The sequence below is a fragment of the Saccopteryx leptura genome, chromosome 3, assembly GCF_036850995.1.
Source record: "Saccopteryx leptura isolate mSacLep1 chromosome 3, mSacLep1_pri_phased_curated, whole genome shotgun sequence".
In the NCBI taxonomy this organism is placed as follows: Eukaryota; Metazoa; Chordata; class Mammalia; order Chiroptera; family Emballonuridae; genus Saccopteryx; species Saccopteryx leptura.
This window is the reverse complement of record NC_089505.1, coordinates 115,782,712-115,790,851: the sequence shown is the minus strand read 5'-3', so window position 1 is coordinate 115,790,851 and position 8,140 is coordinate 115,782,712.

Here is an 8,140-nt window from a genome sequence, read left to right as displayed (position 1 = left end):
CCTACTTCACACTCATCACCGTCTTCCAGTAAAAGCACAGAATGTTCAGTGCCTTGCTCCACCCTCCCTCTGGCTCTCTGCGCATCAGCCGCTCTGGCCTTGGTAGCTCTTCGTCCAATCCACCTTGTTACTTCCTGTGTCTGAGACTTTGCTCCTGCTGTGTTCTCCCCTCCCCCGTCTCCAGAAGACCAGGCCAAGGGTCTCTTCCCACATTCCCCACCAGCCCACACTGCCGCCCACACCCACCTTAGCCCTTGGGTTTTCATCAGCCGCCAGGCTGTCTGCGCTCACCCATGGGTGCCTGTGGCTGCCCGATCCAAGCCTGGCTCGGCTCCCAGACTGCAGACTCCATGAAGCCAGGGGCCGCGTCTGCCTTGCTCATCCTGCAGCCACACTGCACCTGGCACGCCGCGCCTCAGAGCCCCGCTCTCCTGGGCCGTCATCCTGTCCAGACTGCCCCAGGGACAAACTCTAGTCTGGATTTCAAGGATGCACCTTTCCAATGCTCCCTGTCCTCAGCCCTCCACACACACCTTCTCCTGTCCACCCCGGAGAGCCTCGCCTCCTCCCTTTGTTCCCACCGTTTCCTGGGCCTCTCTTTTGCTCTAATGCTATTCATGCCGCCACAGCCAGCTCAAGCCCGTTAGCCTCAGCGATATTTCTGCGCCAGGACCACGCAACCCGTCTCCGTGGGCACGGACAGGCCACCTCACTAGCTCTGGGATAGAACCACGAGGCACGGGGGTCCTCCCAGTCTGGCCCCAGCCTACACTCCCAGCTCCACGCCACCCCCTCTACAACACCCCGAGGCCAGCACGACAGGACTGGACCTTTAAAGCCATGTTCCCTGGAAGGAAAAATAATAATCATTTCAAAGCCATATTTTCTGCATTCATGTCCTGCCTTTACAAGCTTCAGGATCTTAGGCCTCAGTTCTCACACGGTCCCCACCTCACGGATCCTGTAGGGGTTGGATGAGGACATCCACAGGGGGGGGGGGGGTTAGCCCAGTGTGTGGTACCTGTTGTGCCTGACAGAGGCCTCTGCGGTTCCTTCCCCTAATGTGGCCCTGACTGGCTAACGAGCCTGTCCTCTCCATTGGCCCCGCGTTAAGAGGGGAGGCTGAGTCCCTTTTGTCTCTGTGTCTCCCTTGCCTAGCCCAGTGCTTGGTCTCAAGAATACCCAATAAATGCTTATTAATGAGCAGACAGACCACACACTTGGCACAAATCATCGTATTGTTCTTTCACTTTCGCGTATATAAATCTCTCTCCTCGCAGAATTTGGGCTCCAGGGCATGAGGGAGGTGGGGCAGCGGGAAGGGGAGCTGGGGCAGGCTCCTGTCAAAGCAGTCGGGCCTGGGGGGACCGCTGAGCTCCTGGAACCCTTCTACCCCCCACAGTGCCGGCCAGGAGAGTCAAGGAGGCCTTGTTGACAGATGGGCCCGCCATCTTCCCCCAAGAAGGGGGCATGTTTCCCTCTACGAGATATTGCCCTAATTATTCCCTGGTCCCTCCCCTCCATACACATCTGCTTTCTTAGGCAAGAGCCTGCTTGACTTACTCACGCGGAGTTCTTTTGGCTGGCTGTTCGGAGCCAGCTTGGCCAGTTTCTTCAGGAACTACAGCAGAAAGAGAGGAAAAGTTGTCTTAACGACCACAGAGCACAAAACCAGAACACGGGATAGATCACTTCTCTTCATCAAAACACCAGCAATGGACTCGTATTGGCTAGACAATCTCAACACTCTCCAGAAGGAAGACCCAGAGGGCTTAGTGGAAGGGCAATGTGTTAGACTGCACTCAGAACCTTGCGTTTGAATCCAGGCCTTGCCCCGGACCTACTGGGTAACCGTAGGCAACTCACTTATCCTTTCTAAGTTCTGTTTCTTGTCTGTAAAGTGAGGCTAATATTTATACAAGCTCCAGAGGATTTAATGAGGAGCACTCTAAACTTCTGTTGTTGTTGTTATAGCATTGAGTGTCAGATCCAGAAGGAACTTCACACATCCCTTGGAAGGAGATGACACTGCAGCCTGCAGAGGTGGCTTGACATGGCTAAGCCACACAGCAAATTGGTATTTTTCTCTCCACCCCTTCTCAGGACATCTTTCAGAGACCCACGAGGCGTGTACTCACTTACCCCTGGACTCAGAGGTCACTTACCTTGCTTTGAAGAGCTCAGATTTGGAGGTCTGGAAGCGGGATGTACAGGGGTGTTCAGGACAATATTAGGCTTGTTATCTCAGGAGACCATTTCTCCATAAGTGGACCCCTGCCAGTTGGGGGTGGCACTGCCCACAGATGATGCCATGGCTACAAGGCAGATCATAGCCTCTGCTTGTTGTCATGGAAGATGCAGGGACTACAGCTAGATTCACTCTGGACACAGCCTGGACCCCTACAGATCTGAGGACCCTGGTGCCAAGTAGGTGAGACAAGACCTGCTCCCTACTCTCTAGTTAGGCTCAGCAATCTGGCCTCTTCTTAGCCTGGCCCAGGGCTCTACCTGCCCCCCTGCCTGCCAGATGGAATGCCTGCTTCTCCCCACCCCTGCTGCCCTTCCGTCTTCCTGATGCTGGGAAAGATCTACCTGGTCCATCTGGGGGGATCCAAGTGAGCACTGGGCAGGGCAAAGGCCTCTTAATCCAGCTCGGAGAGGCACTAAAGCCTGCTCTTTTCTCACTCGGGGGAAGGGGCTACATTGAGTCAAAAAGGCAGGTCCCAAGCAATCTTTAAGAGAGGAGTCTAAGATGTGTTTTTGCTGAAGGAGAGCCCGAAATGCACTCAGAGAATAACAACAGTAGTAACACCTGTCATTCATTAAGCAGCCACTCTTCCCAGCCCCACATCATATATCATCCCAGTCGGTCCTTGCAGTGGCTGCTTCTTCTCCGGGTGGTGTGTGGGGCTGAATAGGCAGGCGCAGCTGCACCACGGTGCCTGGGAAGGGGGAGTGTACATTGGGGCTGGGGTGGGAGGAGCTGCCTGCTAGCTCTCTGTCCAAGTACAAATGGAGGTGGCCCTCGGAACAGACCTTCCTTGTTCAGGTAAGTGTCACTTGGCCAGGGTGGAGAAATTATTTCCCTCTCAGGTCTCTAACCACAAAGCCAGGAGGTCCCTATGGTCCTGGGGAAGGGTGACAGGACTTACTGTGCCTTGACAAAGGCTTCTCCCACTTCCCTTGGGTTGCAAAGCTGGTCTCTAAGGCATTGGTGGGCACATCTGCACACGGACCAAGAATCCTTGGCCCTGGCTGGTTGGCTCAGTGGTAGAGCGTCGGCCTGGCGTGCAGGAGTCCCGGGTTTGATTCCCGGCCAGGGCACACAGGAGAAGCACCCATCTGCTTCTCCACCCCTCCCCCTCTCCTTCCTCTCTGTCTCTCTCTTCCCCTCCCGCAGCCAAGGCTCCATTGGAGCAAAGTTGGTTCAGGCGCTGAGGATGGCTCTGTGGCCTCTGCCTCAGGTGCTAGAATGGCTCTGGTTGCAATGGAGTGATGCCCCAGATGGGCAGAGCATCGCCCCCTGGTGAGCATGCCGGGTGGATCCTGGTGGGGCACATGCGGAGTCTGTCTGACTGCCTCCCCATTTACAACTTCAGAAAAATACCAAAAAAAAAAAAAGAATCCTCCATGTTCAGTGTTATGTCCTTAAAGCTAAGATAAACCCATTTTCCGGAAAAGATACCAAGTACCTGCCACACCATCCATGAGTGAAGGGAGAGGGGGCGGTTCTGAAATGATGAGCTGACTCAGCACAGGGTCTGGATTATTGGTAGAAGGCTGGTTCTGGTTTCCCATGTGGCCAAGGCCATAAGCCCTTGTGGGCCTGGCAGGTTGGTTTGCTTTGGGGCCAAAGGCCAAGTGTGTAAATATGAGTCAAACGAAACTATCACCTTGGAACCAAACTGTGAAAAGCACAGGGGCACCGGCTCTGCCATAAGGGAGGATATGTTCACAAGGCTATGCAGAACATGCCTACAACAGCGCCCCCATGTGGTAGCCATAGAGGCAGTAACACTGATGGCCTGATGAGAACTAATAGTTTTTCTCTTCCTAGCATTGGAAGCAGGATTCTCCCCACTGGAGAGAGAATCTTCCTGGGCTCATTTGGACAAGGAAGGGCAGGCAAGGGCTTCAATCAGGAAATACCGAACTCTTGTTAAGTTGTACGGATGGATACTTTAGCAATCAGCTGGAAAATTAAGAGACCTGTGACCAATACTCTTACCCTGGTGAGGTGAGTGATTCTGGTGATAGCAGAGACTATCTCATTGGTTCCTTCCAGTAGCCCTCCAAGTAGGCACAATTATGCACATTAAATATATAAGGAAACTGAGGCTCCAATGATCACTTTCAGTGCCCCATAAGATAAGAATAGCCACCTGAGGGCACACAAAAGCTGGCCCTTCTCACAGTGGCTCTTTCTCACCCTTCAGATCTCAGCTTAAATGCCCCCTCCTCAGAGGGCTCCGAGCCACAGAACTTAGAGTGGGTTTCACCCTATTCTTTCCTATACATCAGGACATTTTTCTTCTTTGAATGTTGTCACAATGATCATAACATCATTTTTATACATAATTTTAATCCCCTTTGGTCTCTCTGGAGAGCATACCCCCCCACGAGATGCAAATGATATGTTATGCTCAGCATTGAGGCCCAGGGCTCAGCTCAGCACTGAGCACATAGTGGGAACTTGATATAAATATTAGTTGAATGTATGATCAAATAGATAAGTAAGGAGAACTTGAAGCCATGTCCTCTTTGGATGGAATGAGAAGTCTGGAGATGGTCACAAGGAAGAGAAGATTCAGGGAAGACATGGGCCCTGTCCCTGAATTCTAAAGGGCTCTCCTGGAGCTACAGAAGCAGGTGGGGTGGGAGGCTCTAAAACAGTGGTAGTCAACCTAGTCCCTACCGCCCCCTAGTGGGCGCTTCAGTTTTCATGTTAGGCGGTAGCAGAGCAACCAAAGTATAAATAAAAAGATAGATTTAACTATAGTAAGTTGTTTTATAAAGATTTATTCTGCTGCCTGACCAGGCGGTGGCACAGTGGATAGAGCATCGGACTGGGATGCAGAGGACCCAGGTTCGAGACCCTAAGGTCGTCAGCTTGAGTGCGGGCTCATCTGGTTTGAGCAAAGCTCACCAGCTTGGACCTAAGGTCACTGGCTTGAGCAAGGAGTCACTCGGTCTGCTGTAGCCCCACAGTCAAGGCACATATGAGAAAGCAATCAATGAAAAACTAAAGTGTCGCAACAAAAAACTAATGATTGATGCTTCTCATCTCTCTCCGTTCCTGTCTGTCTGTCCCTATCTAACTCTCTCTCTGTCTCTGTAAAAAAAAAAAAAAAAAAAGGGTTTTATTCTGCCAAACTTAGCAAAAATCCGACATAAAGTACTTGGTAAGTAATTATTATTATTTGCTTTAACTTGCTGTAACTCTGCTTTATAAATTTTATAAAGTAAAGTTATTTCCCTACTTTATAAATCACCATTACTGTGGAACCGGTGGGCGGTTAGAAAATTTTGCTACTAACAGAGATACAAAAGTGGGTGGTAGGTATAAAAAGGTTGACTACCCTTGTGGCTCTAAAAAGAGCCACAAGCAGGACCATCCATGGTTGGGGGAATTGGGCCCTCTCATGTGCAAGCAGGCCCTGACTCTCCCTTCCTGGCTCGACCTGGGCAGGTTCAGAGAGGACGCCAGCCATGGGGAGAGGAGGACTATCAGGGACTCAAAGCAAAGCAGGTGAAGGGGCCTCCAAGAAGAAGGTGAGGCTATAGGTCTCCTTGGGGATTATCAGGAGTGGCGATCTTTGGGCAGAGACTCGGGTCTATCTGCTGAAACTTGCTCATTGCTGCTTCTGGGCTTTCTGGCCGGATAATTGCAAACAAAATAGACTAGGGTCTGGGCAGCGGCTACAACCCACTTCCACAGACAGGGCCAGTACGGGGCACGCAGGAGCAGGCAAAGGGCCTGCATCACAGAGGGAACCAGTCCCACTCGGAATTCTGGGCTGAGATTCTGGGCTCGGAAGTCTTCCGTGTGATGATGGGCATGGCCCTTCTCTCTGGCTGCAGGCCACCTATCTGAGGACTGGACGCACTGAGCGTCCACACTGTACTTGGCCAGCACTGGGAAGAAGGAGCCAATGGCACTGCCTTTTAGGCGGCGCCAAGAGGAAGGACATGCTTTGTATCCAGCAGCACTTACTGACACACACCTGCTCGTACTCCGGGGGTAGGTGTGGGCGCCAACCAGCAGGGGCTTCTAAAAGGAAGTTGGAGGGGTCCAAGCCCTGAGCTCTTTCTCTACCTTGGTTGGGGAAACTCTGACCATCTAGAGGGGATTGGGAGGCAGCCAGGAAAGGCCCAGCCTGAAACACTGCAAGAGTGCCCCAGGCTCTGACGGCTGCTTCCTGGGGGAAGCTTATGCAGTGCCCTCGTGTAAATGCGTGTATGTACAAATGTGAATCTCATATTTGTGTGTTTGTGCCTGCGAATCTCTACACCTGCTTGTGTGTATGTTTCTATCTAATCACATCTAGTATGTGCCTATGCATGTGTGTACCCTTATGTGTGTGTGCGTGTTTCTGGGTATACACGGGAGTGCAAGTAATTACATGAGTTGTACACATTTATTTATTTCACAAATAATTAGTGAGTGCCTAGCACATGCCCCATGTTGTCCTAGAGGCTGGGAATGCAGAGAGGAATAAGAAATCCAAGGCCTCTTCCTTTATGTAATTGACATATAGTGTAAGATATAGGAGATAAATGAGTGAATAAATAAATAATCTTTGATAGTGAGCAATGCCATGAAGGCAAAAAAGCAGGGCATTTAGAAAGACGGTGACTTGGGAGGATTACTTTATATAAAGAGGTCAGAAAGACTGCTTAGAAGTGCAGAATCTCAGTCCTGGCTGGTTGGCTCAGTGGATAGAGCATCGGTCAGGCGTGCGGACATCCCAGGTTTGATCTTTGCTCAGGGCACACATGAGAAGTGATCATCTGCTTCTCTTCTCCCCCCCCCCCCGCCTTCCTTCTCTCTTTGCAGCCAGCAACTCAATTATTTCGAGTGTAGGCCTCGGCGGTTGATTCAAGCACGGGCCCCGAATGGGGGTTGCCCTGCAGATCCCAGGCGTGTGCGGGAGTCTATCTCCTCCTCACACTAAAAAAAAAAAAAAAAGAAGAAGTGTGAAATCTTAGGTTTCAACCCAGAACCCCCAATTCCGAATCTGCATGTTAACAAGATCACCAGGTGATTTGTATGCACATTAGCGATTAGGAAGCACTAGGTCGAAGTATGATAACATGAATATGGCAGGGGGGAAGAAAAATACAGGGGTGGGCAAAAGTAGGGTTACAGTGTGGGTACACAAAAGCTTCTTCTTACATTAATTATTAATTATTGTATCACTTATTTGTATTACAATTGTAGACCTACTTTTGCCCACCCCTATATACGGGCAAATGCTACAGATCTCCTTCTGCTACGTGCCATGAGATAAGAGTTGGTGTTTAGCCATTTTCACTTTTCTTTGACAAGATCCTTTACCCCACGAGGTCACTCAGGCATTCGTTGGAGGCCCTGCCCATATAGGGCTGTGGTGGTCTTCAGATGAGTTTTAGCCTAACACAGTTCCTATCTCTGTTACCCCTCGTTCCCTCTGAGTGTCAGAAAGCTGACTGCCTCATGATAGTCAGAATCAATATCCCTAGTCAACTCGTAACCTCCTTTTCTGCTTGTTTCCCGGTGGCATAAGTTGTCGTCAATGGCCATCTGACATTCTCTACTTCCACTTGAACGCAGTATTCTGACATCCTCCAGTGGAAGCATTCCTTCCTTGGTTGTTAACACTTCTAAACCCCGAGTCTGGGGAGAAGGTCATTAAGTGGAATTGTGAGTGGTGCCCCCACTGCTTTGGTTCCTTGGTGCCCGACCCATGCATTCTAGCTCTGGGAGCAGTAGCACCATGTAAAAGCCACTAGTTAAAGAGTGTATATGGCACCCTGTAGAATGGCCCCTTGACATCATAGTATTTTTTTTTATTACATTTGGCTCCGGAACTGAGTTTTTCATCAGGTCATAATTCTATAGCTCCACCTGCCTCTGGGCAATGGGGTACCTGGTATGACC